This window comes from Camellia sinensis, chromosome 15 (assembly GCF_055761805.1).
Source record: "Camellia sinensis isolate YWXY chromosome 15, ASM5576180v1, whole genome shotgun sequence".
NCBI classification, from domain to species: domain Eukaryota; kingdom Viridiplantae; phylum Streptophyta; class Magnoliopsida; order Ericales; family Theaceae; genus Camellia; species Camellia sinensis.
In genome coordinates this window covers 50868088-50883730 of record NC_138975.1, presented here as the reverse complement: position 1 = coordinate 50883730, position 15643 = coordinate 50868088, and the positions used below count along the sequence as shown (strand labels likewise).

General features: G+C 41.4%; 1 long non-coding RNA gene across 1 annotated transcript; it reads right to left on the bottom strand.

Annotated features, from left to right (window-relative positions):
- Positions 1 to 9500: 9500 nt before the first annotated feature.
- Positions 9501 to 10570, bottom strand: LOC145813412 (uncharacterized). The gene is made up of 2 exons (XR_014356444.1): positions 10202 to 10570; positions 9501 to 9758 (listed from the first exon to the last, which is right to left on the bottom strand). It is a non-coding gene; the product is annotated as an uncharacterized LOC145813412 (long non-coding RNA).
- Positions 10571 to 15643: the final 5073 nt, after the last annotated feature.

The following is a 15643-nucleotide window of genomic DNA, read 5'->3' as shown; positions in this document are numbered from 1 at the left end:
AAAGAATTGGACCATCCACTATTTCATCTACTCAGCCAATGAATCCATGGGGTGGCCTAATAGATGCCATGGGACAGCAGTTAATGAACACAATGGAAAGGTGGGCAACATCCTTTTTGGATCGAATGAATACCCACCAACCAACAAGTGCAAGCCATATAGAGAAAAATTCAAATGCCCCTCAGCAAAGATTAGCTAGAGATAAACAGACTATGCAAAGTAATAGGCATACTAATGGTCAAACTAGTAACCAAAACCATGAAAGACCACCACCTCAGTCTTGGTATGAGCCTCTTTCGAGGCCTATGGCAAATCAAAATGCTTCATTACTTAACAGTGAAGCCATGCAAATTGGTGGATCTGGCCCAACAAAGGATAATGGTGTAAGGATGGTCCCAAATCCCATGTTCGAAGCCATACCTGGCACGAGGGGGTTCATTAATCCTTTGTTCGAATTTATACACGGGGGGTTGGAAGGTTTTCCTACAATTGGAAGAGACACAACACCTGTTCCAGCACCTTTCGTAGGTCCTTTTGTAGGACAAGCTCAAAGGGGTCACCCATATCCCCAATAGCAGCCAGCACCACAGGGACAACTAGTCCCAAACATACCACCCTATGGACCAAGAGGACCCCAGGCAGAAGGTTGTCTACTAAATCCTGTGTTTGTTCCTCCGGTAGTGGTTCAACAAGCATAAAATATGGTCCATAGGGACCAAATTGTTGATATTATTAGAGAGATGTGTGGATTAATGGCTCGGGGGGTTCAAACTCTTTGTACAGGAAGTCGTATCTAGAATGGGTAGATAGGGTACATGAATACCCAAGGGGGTTTAGGATACCCGACTTTGCTCTTTTTTATGGGAATGGAAACCAGTCAACGGTTGAACATATTGCTAGGTTCGCTGCTCAGTGTGGTGAATTTACTAACAATGACTATATGAAGTTAAGATTGTTCCCAAACTCTCTAACTGGGGCAGCATTTGTATGGTATATTAACCTTACACCTGGCTCTATCCAAACTTGGCAACAAATGGAAAAGGCATTTCATGCCCAATTCTTCCAAACAGAGCCAGAGGTTTCCATGGCAGACTTGGCAAGATTGAGTCAAAGGTCTGATGAGAAGGCTACTTAGTTTATTTCCAGATTTAAAAGAGCACGAAATAAATGTCGGATCATCTTACCAGAGCCTGAATTTGTGAGATTGGCTCAAAATGGTCTAGAGTTTAGGCTTCGAAAGAAGTTTGACCCAATTGAGTTTAGAGACTTAGTGGAATTAACCTATAAGTTGTCTAGGTATGAAGCATTACTAGAAGAAGAACAAGATCGAAGTAATGCATCATACAAGACGTATTATAGAGATCCTAATTATGAGATTGATGTAGCAGAGATTATAGGGAAAGAACCTGTGATCTGTGAAGCATTAATTCATAAAGACACAACAATTGACCAGCAGTTTAAAAAGAAAGACCTTCATAGGAAATACTCTTTCGATTTAACAAAGGCAGATGACATTTTTGATCGTTTGCTTGCTGCAAATTTCCTGAAGTTATCAAAAGGAGTCAAAATTCCGTCTCTAGAGGAACTTAAAGGAAAAGTGTATTGTAAATGACATAATTCTTGGTCTCACTCGACTAAAAACTGCATTGTTTTTCAAGACAGGATCCAAAAGCAGATTCGAAAGGGGAGTTCAAAATTCCCAGCTAAAGCAGAAAAGACCATGGGGATTGATACTAATCCATTCCCAGAAATTGGAGAGGTGGCAGCCAATGTTATTATGCCAGACTTCCAGAACTTGTTCTTGAAAGAATTGGAAGAAGTCAATGTGCAGATGCATGTTGCCAGCCAGACAACTGTCAAGAAAGACACTGGAAATCTACCAGCTATTGGACAAGGTTTCTCAGACCAGAGGGAAGACTCTGATGAAGAAGCACTGGATGACGATTCTTTAGAAGCAGCGGTCATGCAAAGAATGTGTCCCAGATGCAGGCTGAGGTACAAGTGGCTGAAAGGGCTTTCAATTGATGGGAAGCAATATTACAAGGATGTGCAGAGGCGTCCTAAACCAACCAGTGCTTATAACAAAAGGCCATATCCAACTAGTATTAGGCAACAGCCATTAATGGCTGAGCCAACAGCAGCTAGAATGCATTCTAAAGGCTAGAGGCCTTTATATGAGTCCAGACCACCTAATCATTACAGAATGGAGAGCAGTCATCCTGAAAGAAGACCGGAGAAGGGTTTAGTTTATGGGATCAAAGCCAGAGATTGGCCTCCTAGACCAGTTTCACGCAAGACGGAAAGTGGCCACCTTCATCAAAGGCCTGAGTTAGGCCCAAAACAGGGAGTCAGAGCCAAGCAGTGGCCTTCACAGCCAGCTTCGAAGATGGCTTCGAAGGAAAAAAGAAACAGTTCGATAGCTGGGTCAGTAGGTTCATGGGTACCTAGAGTTCCAGATTGGTTTGTCATGCAGAACAAACCTAGGGAGATGTCTACCCAAAGAAATGTTGTTGGCAACCAAGGTAGGATGGTCAAACCTCCTTTGGTGACTCCAAACAATTGGGTATTGCTTAAGCACCCAAAAATAAAAGAACCAAATATGATCCCAGTGATTTCTAGATCCCAAAGAAGGAAGATCCAACGAAAGTACATTCAGTACTAGAAGGATCTGAAAGAAGGTAAAGAAAGCTCTTCATTGGTTCAGCTAAAGAGTCAGGCAGAAGGAGAAGAAGATTCAAAGTCAGACCATAATCTAAATTCGACTCTTTCAGACAAAAGGAGTTGTAACAAGGAACAGTTGGCCAAAGTTCATTCCGAACTAAAGGCCAAGGAAAGATCCAGCTTGGCAGGATTGGAAAAAGCTTTGATGGAAAGTGATAGTGAGATAGAAGATGAAGTCGTCCCAGGCCAAAGGAATGGGATGGTTGAGGAAGAAATGTTTGAAACCTTTATGGCTGAACAGACATTTTTGGTCGAAAAACCAACAGAAACAGACCATTCGAAGGAAGTTACTAATATAGAAGTGCCAGAATGCAGCATGGAGGACGCCTCTGAAGTAATTGAACAAGTTGACCAAGAGGGAAAGCAGGTACAACCAGTCGTCCAATTTGGCTCATTTCCTTCGGTGTCAGTGAATATGGGGCTCATATTACCACAGGAGCTTCAAGCTGAAGATAAAAACCAAGGTCAGGAGATTGACCCAATTCCAATCTCCAGTGAAAACTCACAAGTAAGCATGGTGCAAGACGAATCTGAAGTAGCCACACCAATGGAAACTAAAGACGAGAGTGAGAAAGAGGTAAGCATTAACCTCTCATACCCTTTTGAGTATCCCACAACGTCTATGACACAACATGTCAAACCCTTGTATATCAAGGCCTTCTTCGATGGAATATCGATGAATCGGGTACTGGTGGATAACGGGGCAGTAGTAAACCTACTTCCAAAATCTTCGTTGAAGAAACTAGGAAAGAAGAACCCTAGACTGATCCCAACCAGTACAGCCATTGTTAGTTTCGCTGGAGACAAACAAATGGCCCAAGGTATTTTGCCCATCAACCTAAGTGTGGGAACTAGGGACTGCATGACAGCATTCTTCGTTATCGACAGCAATGCTAAGTATAATGCTTTACTTGGAAGAGATTGGATTCACACCAACAAATGTGTGCCTTCCTCTTTACATCAGAAAATCATGATGGCCTTGTGGAATGGAGAGACAGAGGAGATCAATGCAGATCCTCAACCTTTCATAGCCTGTGCAGCTTTTGTAGAGGCCAAATTGTATACTGAAGGAGTAGCACCACTCAGTATACTGAGAAAGTCTGATGGATCAGCCGAAGTGACGGCTGAGGAGGAATTAGCACACCTGAAGCACTTAGTCCAGGAAAGTACTGATAAAGAGTTTGTCGTTAAAGATGACAATGATGCCTGGTTGTAGGCAAAGAGATGGAACCCAGGAGGCCAAATCTCTAGCTTTAATTAAGTTTTCAGCATTGGACATACAGTCAATAGTCCAGAAACTGCAAAAACAAGAGAAAGAAGCCATAATAATTGGCTAGAAGCAGGAACAGCAACAGGTCAGATGTTTGGCCTTGGATAAATACTGTGCTTTGGATATTGAAATAAAATTCCAAGAGATACAGGAGGAGGATGTCTTGTGGACAGACTTTATCTATGAGGAGGAGGGTAAGGATGTCGAACCAAAGAAGCTGGGAGCAGAACAAAGTAAGGAGATTGTTTCGAAGTCAGAAGGAATCGAAGAAAAAGTATCAGTGAGTTCTCAGGTACAAGACCCTTTGGAAGAAGTGGACTTAGGGAAAGGTTCCATATAGCAGCCCACCTATGTAAGTGCTTGTTTGAATGCTCTTGACAAGGACCAGTTGTTGGTGGTCTTAAAAAGATACAAGGATTGTTTTGCATGGTCTTATAATGAACTACCAGGATTGGATAGATCATTAGTGGAACATAGGCTTCCTATGAGGCCTAATTTCAAGCCATACAAGAAGAATGGGTCCAGAAGTGATTCAGAAAGTTAAGGAGGAAACTCTTAGACTCCTCAAGGTAGGCTTTATTAGGACAGCCAGGTACGTTGAATGGCTACCTAATATTGTGCCTGTAGTTAAGAAGAATGGTAAAATGAGGGTATGTGTAACACGCGCCTGCGAAGGACCCCGCAACAGTTCGAACTTGATTTGTGTCACGGTTCTTAATCTGAACCAAAGAGTCCAAATCCGAAAAATCGTTTTGAGAAAAATAGATTTTTTGAAAGGAGTGCCAAACATGGACTGCTTTGCCAGATACAGAGTCGCCACCTAAATATTTTTAAAATGGGAGAATTTAGGAAACCCTGACTCGGTGCCAAAGGCCACATGTCCGTCATCACCAAAGTTGCCTTGGCTCGGGAGCTTGGGTACGATCGGGGAAGGTCAGCTATGAGCACCCCCTCTCGCCCGATCCGAAGATCGACCTCTACTAACCGTGATATCTAGTTTTGAAAACTTTATGTGTTCTTATTCCATTTATTAGCCTAGAATTACTATGTTATGCGCACAGCAAACAAGTATAGACTAGATCGCCTAATTTGGAAATAAACATTGCATATCCGTTTGTTTTGGAAAAATGTTTTGGGATTTGCTACTCGCAAGTAGGCTAAAACACGGATTTCAACGAGTTATTCCAACTCAGACAACCCAACCTTCACCCACAGGCATTCAAACAGTTTATCACATAAGCATCTAGCCGCATGGTAATCATGCTGTTATGGCAACACTCACACGCATGCAGTATGCTAAAGCATAAATGCTTACCAGGTACTCCGAGCCAAAACAATAAACTAGTTAGCAAACATGCGTGATCCTAGTTCATGTCGAATTTGACTAATGCAACACATACAGGATGCATTTAGGATAGGCTCGGCTAACCTAAGCATGGCATGTGAAATGCAGTCAATTGATGCACGTATTCAATTTGGAATTGAAGTACAAATGCAGTTAGCGTGATGTACCGAGCCCGGTGCATGCAAGACAAATGTATGAATGCACGCATGCATAGCATAAGGTATGCTAAATTGAACATGTCCTATTACTAACCATCAAAGCAGGTAAGTAAAAAGGAAGAAAGAAGTGGGGATTGGAAGACATGCACACCACTCACACACACTTATTACAGATTTGCCCTCGCCCGGAGGGACCAAATAAATAATACAAATTAATTAACTACGCAAGCTAATTAAATATTACAAATTGCCTAATCAGTTAACAAACTAATTTAAACTAGGAAAAGCAGTAAACCGCCTCGGGAGGAGAGCCAGATGCAGCGCATGCTCGGGTCCTGCTCGGAAGTGCACGGCCATGCATAGTCTGCCTCTATTTTCCCTGCTCTGCCTCTCTGAAGACTGCCAAAGTCTCAAGGATGCTTCTCTGGATATTGGGAATCACCACCGGCTGAGTAGAATTACCACCGGCAGTGAATTGTGGTCACCGGCACAAAATGAATCCATCGGCTGGTGATTTATTGCCGGTCGGCAATGTATACTGTCGGTCGGCAAAGAATGCCTGCAGAACCTGCAACTCACAGCAGCAGAGGACAGAACTTGCATGGCAATACAATTCAAGCAATGTATGCACCAATCATGTCCCCTATCATGTTTGTAACTCAAAAGGGCATGTGTCTCGATTCTCAGACCGCCAATCACGCATTTCCATGCATGATGGCCCAAAGAATCAAGTGTGCAACTTTCATGTCAAATGAAATGCAAACCAAACAAACGAACCAAGGCCCAATTCCTATCACCAAGTCAAGGAACAAGGCATGCATGCAAGATGCAATGCAACCTAGGCATGCAAGCTAAGGATGCAACATGGCATGGCAAGACACTTATGCAAGCATACAAGCAAACATGAGGCAATGCAAACTGATGAAAAGGTGGACTTAGACATGATTTAGGCAACTCTAAATAGACCTAAAACAGTGGCCAAAAACCAAGGAATTGGGATCAAACATACATACACACATGCAAGTAAGTTGGACCAACACTTAGGCATTAAATAAGCAACTCTAAGGCACACTTGAAAAGGGATATCATGGACAATTAGCATGCAACATAAGCTCTGAAAATCATGTTAAAACATGGTGCCAAACCGAGCAACAAGGCAAGCTAAACATGCAACAATGGTCCAAGTATTCAAGGCTCACCAAAGAGGCAATGGACTACACTTAGTACAACCACACATGGCAGGACTTAGGCAACCAAAAACAGAGTTTTAACACATGAAACTAAGCCCAAAAGACCAACTAGATAGCATCTAGATGGTTTGAATTTAAAGGCATGCATAAATGCTAAAACATGGAGCATGCAAGGCAAGCTTCCAAAGCTTCAAAGAGGCATCCAAGGCAAACATATGAGCATGTCAAAGGGACTGAAATAACATGTAGGGTGGTTCCAAACTACCGAAATGATGCAAGCAACACATACTACACATTCACATACTTGAAGCATACAAGCTCAAATACAAAGGAGCTATACTACGCATGCCAAGATCAACCCAAACAACTATGGACAGACCTAAAACATGGCAAAATGAGCACAAAATCTTCACAAGGCTAAACCTAAAACATGCTAGAGCAAAGGCTAACAACCTAAGGCATATTAAGGCAATAACAAGGCATTACATGGTAGGTATGCTAAGTATGCATGGTGTACCAAAACCAACACACAACAAGGTTATATCATGGCATAATGAGCATGGAAAACAGCCAAGACATGATCAATACACACTCTAACATGATGCTCCCTCAAGAGGCCAAAAAGGGTCCCTTTCAAGGACAACAAGGAGAGGGGGTGGCCCTCCCCTTTTGGAGACATCAAGGCACCATCTCCGCCACTGAAATCCCTCAAGATTTCAGTGGTGAAGAGGTCCAAACACCAAAGTCTCGAAACTTGTACAAAAATAGCACAAAAAGGAGCCTTACAAGGCTTAGGAGGGGTCAAACAAACCCAAACCACAAAACACTCTTAATAAACAATCAAAAGGGCTAAAAAAAAGAACTTTTTTGTATTATAAAATAAGCATGAAAACAGCTCTAAGATAGGTAGAAAAGCAATGCAAAAATGGAGAATAAAATGGAAGTTTCTCACCCTTGTAGATCACCTTCACAAATGATACTCCAACAGCCCTCTTTGGCTTGAATCCAGCTCCAAAACACCAAAACCAGCCTCTTAGAACCTCAGTAGCTAAGAGAAGGTGAAACACTATGTGTTTGTGTGCAATAGTAAGACACAAACACAATTAAACACACACAAAGGTAAAAAGAGAGAGGTATAGAGATAGAATGTGTATGGATTCTAACCCTAGAACTCAAAACCCTAATATGGCTGTCTAAACTCTCTAAAGTGTCCAACCTAGAGCCAAGAGAGAAGGGCTCCTCTTATAGAGGAGCCAATCTTGTAAAGCTTACAAGGTAAGCTAACAAGGAGTGCATCCCTCCATACACGTGTATGGAGGGGAACAAAATGACATACAGCTGTCTTAAAATATCTGCAAAAGCAGATGAACAGTAATCGGCTGTTCAAAATTGCCATTTTGTAAAAAAGTAGTGCCGACCGGCAATAAACAGTGCCGACCGGCAATATATATTGCCGATGGCAACAAAATACTAGCCGGTGGCCCATGGCAATGGCCGGTGATGTGTGGGGATGCCTCACAAGGCATTCCCTGCCCTTCCAAGGCAAAACACAAGTGTTTGGTGCAAAACCAGACACTAAACAGTCGAGTTCAGAGATCCTGAGGCAAGGCGCATAGCCGAGACCTCCGGGAACTCCAAACGAACACAAACATGGATGATCACCAGGTGTTCAGACGGTGACGTCCAAGTCTTGAGGACGGTCAAAAATGGGGTGTCTACAGTATGCATCAATTTCGGAAACTTGAATTTAGCAACCCCAAAAGATGAGTATCCTATGCCTATAGTGGATTTGTTGGTAGACAGTTCAACAGGGCATCAAGTTTTATCAATGATAGATGGGTGTAACATGCCCGGGGGGTACCCGCGCGCGTTAAACAGTTCGGACTGCCGAGATCTCTTTGATCTATTCTCATGAGTGCAATGTGAAACATAGATGAGAGTCCAGATTTGGCAACTTTTATTGAAAATCCATTTTATTGCAATTTTGTCAAAAATGGACTGCGTCATCAGATCTCAGAGTCGCCACCTAATATTTATTTTGGGAAAATTAGGAAACCCATAACTCGTGCCAAGGCCACTGTTCGTCGTAACCAAGGATGCTTGGCTCGGAACCTTAGGTATGAGAGGGGAAGGTCAATAATGAGCACCCCCGCCCACCCGATCAAAGATCGGCCTTTACTAACCATGATATGAATTTTATTTTATTTATATGTTCATGTTCTGATTAGTTAATAAATCCTAAAATTTACTATGTGAAGCATACAAATATAGACTATGCCATTCATTTTGGAGTAATTTGATATCATGCATTTTGAAAGAGTTTTGACGATGTACAACCCAAATAAATTGAGTTTACAAGCATGAAAAATCAACATCATTCCAAATTAAGCGACACAACCTCCATCCACTGGCATTCATAGAGTTATATCACATAAGCAACTAGCCTCATGGTAGAATGCTAGACATAGTAAGAAAAACACACACACACGGGATGCTAAAGCATAAAAACTCACATGTTTGACGTCCCACGAACAAGCTGCAAAACAAAGTTAGTAAAATATGCATGATCTTATATACAAAATCCTAATGCAATTCACTCATGAGATGCAACTAAAGATTCGGCTTCTAAAATATGATATGTGAATCATCTCAAGAACATGAGGTAGCGCACATAATCACATAGGAATTGATTAAATCCAAAAATGCAAACTTAGCCGAATCAAGATGCATGAAACATGGATGCAAAGCATAACTATGATGAAAAATAAATATGATGTTTATGTACAAATAAAGAAAGCGAGTAAAAGAACGGGATAGAAAGAAGAGGGGCGGGGAATTATTACAACATTTAAAGAATAATTACAAACCAAATTAGAGAGGGATGAGGAGAATATTACAACAAAATAAAAACCTCACAATACACTCAAAATAAAATAAATAAATAAAATAAAAGCTTCATGTTCTTTAGAACCGCCGGCGGAAATTGGTCAATATTGGGAGATTACGCCATCTTGTTCGGAAGAAGCTAACCGACCGACCAAATAGGCCGGCCGGCGAACTAGGCCAAGCAAAACCTGTCTTGTTGCAAAACCAAGAAAAGGAACAAACAAAAAAATATGTAAGTGGCTCAACTAACCACTACCGGTTAGATTAAAAAGAAAAAAAAGTGCAAACTCACAATATAAGCCTAAAGCAATAAAACAAATATAAGATAGAACATGCAAGATTATAACGGAACTAATATGAGACTAATACACGAAAAAAATAAATAAATATGAGGTAAAACATGCAAGATTACAACAAAACTAATATGAAATTAAAGTATGCGAATAAAAATAAATAAATAAATAATTATGAGCGAAACAAACCACTAGGATTATAACAACACACTATGAAATATAAAGTAAGAAAATAAATATGAGATAAACAAAACTACTTGGATTATAACAAAACACAATGAAATAAGAAGCAAGAATATAAATATAAAATATAAGAAAATGAAAGATTAAAAATTCACCTTCCAAAGAAAGATTGAACTTCTTGATTTCCAAACTTCCTCTTGATCACCCTCAAGTGTAGGAAGTGTGTTCTCAAATCCTCAATCGAAATTATGGAGTTTATGGAGTTTGTGGTATGGAAAGTGGCTAACTCTCAAGTTTTTCTCACTTTCAATCACTAAACATTCTTCCTTATGATCGAGGCGATTGATCTTTGGCTATATCAGAATTTTTGGAGTGATTTTGGTGTATGGAAATGAGGAATTTCAGTAGCTATGGAAGGTATGGGGTGTATATGGAAGATAGAAATATTTTTGGCTAAACAACTCAAATTTTCTCTCTTTTTTCACTCTTTTCTCACTCCTTTCTCTTCCATTTCGTGGTCCTCCTCCTCTCTTACAATATGATCATTCTATATAGGCAATGAGGGAGAGTAAAGGTCAAAAAGAAGGTGGGAGACAAGGTGGGAGACAAGAATGTGATAGGAGGGCAAATTTTCAAGGTGGTTGCATGGGATACTCCTTTATGGATGCAAACAAAATATCTTTTTGACTATGGAGGATGATTAGGTATAATGGAGGATGAGTGGATGCACTTGAATGGCTCAAAAAATGGGTAAATGGGTTGTCCCAACCGAACCAAAACCAAGAAAAATGGGCTATTGTTGTTTTGGGTCGAATCAACAAAATCTGCTTTTAAGCCCAACTTCAAATGGGCATATCTCCCCCATATGGACTTGGTCTAAGGTGGTTCTTGGGTCCAAATTGAAGCCCCAGAAGTCTACTTTCCAATGGTGGTGGCCTCACATTTAAATTCCAAGTGTACAAATAGATATGCCTAATTTAGTGAAGGCTGTCTCGGGCTGGATCAACAAAATCTGCTCTTAAGCTCAACTTCAAATGGGCATATCTCCTTTATTTGGACTTGGTCTAAGGTGGTTCTTGGGTCTAAATTGAAGCCCCAGAAGTCTACTTTCTAATGGTGGTAGCCTCACATTTAAATTCTAAGTGTACAAACAGAAATGCCTAATTTAGTGAAGACTGCTCATTTCCTTCTTAATGATTTGATATTCATCCTTTTCCCAAACCAGCTTTCTTTCATCCCCTCCTATTTCCTTCAACTCCAAACCTATAAAGAAGATATTTTTAAATATTTTTCAAAAATTTCACCTCCCTTCCATTTATTTCCACTTTGTCCTTACTCGGTTTACTGAAAAGTGCAATATTTTAATCGAAATGGAAGCCTTGGGACATCGTAGAAACATTTAAAAAAACATATTTTGAAAAGAGGGTTTTAAGGTCTAAAATAGTTTGGCCAAAAAAATGGGTGAAGGTTGGGATTAAAACTTAAATTCCATCTTTCTTTCTGAGAATTTTGTGAGAAACACATTCTAATTGTCATCATCGGGTAATCAAAAGAAAGCGCCCGAGTCTTAGGGCCGGTCAAAATGGGGTGTCTACAGTTGCCCCTCTTTGACAGAGCTCAAAGTCATTTCATGACGTGAGTGAATGTCAAAGCCCAAAGACGACCCTTTTGACAAGGCCGTAAGACTTGGGCAAACAAACAAGATGCAATGCAAGTGGTTGAACCCGAAGGTTGCCTACGTATCCTTTTGCAAGGAATCAAACCAGCGTAGTTCAGGGGCAGAATGGAAGTGACATGCTCAAAATGCAGTTTGAAGGTTGGACTTACACGCTTTGCGAAGCCAGTTGTTTGAAAATTCATGATTATGCAATGCAATACCATGCCATGGAGTGATGATAAAGATATGAAGATGACAACAATGAAGAGACAAGCTTCGTGCAAATGATATGAAATATAACAGGGGATGCATTGCATTAAATGTGCCACAAGATCACATGCAAATGTGTCACGGAGAAAGGGAAGGTTTTAACCAAGGAGAACAACAATGGTGTAACCAACAGGCGTATCTCAACGTATTTTATATGGAGAGAGGGAAGGTTTTAACCAGAGAAAATGACAATGGTGTAACCAACAGGCATATCTCAGCGTATTCTATACGGAGAGAGGGAAGGTTTTAACCAAGGAGAACAACAATGGTGTAACCAACAGGCGTACCTAACCGTATTTTATACGGAGAGGGGGAAGGTTTTAACCAGAGAAAATGACAATGGTGTAACCAACAGGCGTATCTCAACGTATTTTATACGGAGAGAGGGAAGGTTTTAACCAGAGAAAATGACAATGGTGCAACCAACAGGCGTATCTCAGCGTATTTTATACGGAGAGAGGGAAGGTTTTAACCAGAGAAAATGACAATGGTGTAACCAACAGGCATATCTCAACGTATTTTATACAAAGAGAGGGAAGGTTTTAACCAACGAGAATGACAATGGTGTAACCAACAGGCGTACCTAACCGTATTTTATACGGAGAGGGGGAAGGTTTTAACCAGAGAAAATGACAATGGTGTAACCAACAGGCGTATCTCAACGTATTTTATACGGAGAGAGGGAAGGTTTTAACCAAAGAGAATGACAATGGTGTAACCAACAGGCGTATCTCAACGTATTTTATACGGAGAGAGGGAAGGTTTTAACCAAAGAGAATGACAATGGTGTAACCAACAGGCGTATCTCAGCGTATTTTATACGGAGAGAGGGAAGGTTTTAACCAGAGAAAATGATAATGGTGTAACCAACAGGCGTATCTCAACGTATTTTATACGAAGAGAGGGAAGGTTTTAACCAACGAGAATGACAATGGTGTAACCAACAGGCGTACCTAACCGTATTTTATACGGAGAGGGGGAAGGTTTTAACCAGAGAAAATGACAATGGTGTAACCAACAGGCGTATCTCAACGTATTTTATACGGAGAGAGGGAAGGTTTTAACCAAAGAGAATGACAATGGTGTAACCAACAGGCGTATCTCAACGTATTTTATACGGAGAGAGGGAAGGTTTTAACCAAGGAGAACGTCAATGGTGTAACCAACAGGCGTATCTCAGCGTATTTTATACGGAGAGAGGGAAGGTTTTAACCAGAGAAAATGATAATGGTGTAACCAACAGGCGTATCTCAACGTATTTTATACGAAGAGAGGGAAGGTTTTAACCAACAAGAATGACAATGGTGTAACCAACAGGCGTACCTAACCGTATTTTATACGGAGAGGGGGAAGGTTTTAACCAGAGAAAATGACAATGGTGTAACCAACAGGCGTATCTCAACGTATTTTATACGGAGAGAGGGAAGGTTTTAACCAAAGAGAATGGCAATGGTGTAACCAATAGGCGTATCTCAACGTATTTTATACGGAGAGAGGGAAGGTTTTAACCAAGGAGAACGTCACATCCTAACACGTTTCACGGGAAAGGAGTAAAGGTGGATTCGAAATCCAAACGCGTCTCACGCAACTGGAAGAAGGTATGGTAGAATGACAAGGGGTAACCTCTACATGTAGAAGCCACCGATGCCGCTTTTCTTCCTGATCATATTCACAACTTTCCCTATTCTCCAACGGGGTGACAGACTAGGTTGGTTCAGTATCCAGAATTGAGGCGCATACATGCTACCTCAACCTATGGGGCTGCCATACAGATTTCAAGCCGGGGATACACCCCTGGGTATTTAAACCAGACTTTAGTCTCGGAAATTCCAAACCTTTTGCGTTCTAGGCATTGCCATTCGAACTCTAGTTTCCACCGTCGCAGTTGGTCTCCTAGGAACTCATTGCAATCACAGGCAGGTGGCTATACCAGACCATCTGAAGTCGTTCGGGCACGACAAACACCAAAGGAAATGCACCTTTAGAGGATTTAAGGTCTCCTAGACCATTCTTAGACCATTGAAGTCGTTCGGGCACGACAAACACCAAAGGAATTGCACCTTCAGAGGATTTAAGGTCTCCTAGACCTAGGGAGTGCACAAGATGGTGTGATACGCAAGATAGTGCGATTAAATTGAAATTGCACAAGACAGTGCGATGGAATCGAAATTGTGCGATAGGTGCTTTATTATGCGTTAGATGCACAGAATGTAAGGAGGAATTGTATGTTCGAACCAAATACCGTATACATATACTATGTACAGACAAAATACATACAAATACGACAATATACACAGACATGCATGTACGGTATACATACATAGATTCGGGGAATATTCTATTTGCAGCCATCAACGGAAAGATACCGTTACTGAGAAGGCATATTCCGTTTGCTGACGTCAACGCACGTACGCAAAACACGCAAAAAAAAGAAAGGAAAAATGAAAAATGCATAGACACGGGGGTTCGACCCTCTGATCTCAAGTTTGGCCTTCGAGTCCTCGACCACTGAGCCATGCCACTCTTGTGACAAAATATTCAAACAAACATATATATATAGGTATATGAGACATATATATACATAAGACCAAAACAAAACAAAAGAAACATTTGTTTGTGGGGTTCGAACCCCTGACCTCGGGCTAAACCTTCCAGCCTTCAACCACTGAGCCAAACCACTGAACCCAAGCCACTCTTGTAACTAAAACGTTCAAACAAATATATATAATACATAGATATACAATATATATACATATATGTATAAATATACAATTCTCCCGCCTCTCTCTCTGTTTTTGTCTCACTCTCTCTTCCGTCATCTTCTTCGAGCGTTGTGTCTGGCGCACGATTTCAACAATCGCGGCGCCTGACCGACAGGCTATCCAATCGTGCCCCGATTGTCAATGATCATCTCCGCCTTCTTTCCTCTTTGTCTTCTCCTTCGCTCTCTTCTTAAGTTGAGGCCTGCGAGAGAGAAGCAGAGCCAAAGCCTGCAAACTTTCTCTGCCACCATTCTGCAACCTCTTTCTTTTGCATTACTCTCCTCTGTCATGGCCTCTTCACATGGTTCTCTCACTCTTTTTCCAGACCTGAACGAGTCCACGATAGAGATGACCAATTCTGACTCCCCTGAACCTCAACCACGGGCTCCTCCTCCTTCCCCTGTTTTCAATTTTCCAGCAATGTCAGTTGAACAAATCATGGCGGCACAGTCTGACATCGAAGCAAACTCGTATACGCTGAGGTCATGTGTGGAGACCGTGACAGCGGTCTCTAACTTGTCCCGTCGACTGCAGAACAGGATGTGTGAGGTACATCAGTTAAATGCACAACTCTCCCTCCTCCAACGTATGTACAAAAACGCTCGGGTAGAAATTGGTGTGCTGAAAAAGCAGAACAAAGAATTGAAACGACTGACGACCTGTGTGACTCGATTCGGAGTTTCTTCGCACAACCAATTTGATGGTCGGCGAGGAATAATCTCCTTTGGAAGTTCTGCCAAGGTTGAGGCAGAGTCTTCAAAAGCTTCGAAGGAGTAAAGATGAAACGAGGCAGTTGATGGTAAAGTTAGGCAATGAAACTATGTGCAAATGAAGCCGGTTGTAATCTTCTCCGCCGAGTTGTTGCCGAAAAACTGAGAAGATGCTACTCTCTCTCTTTTTGGTTTTCT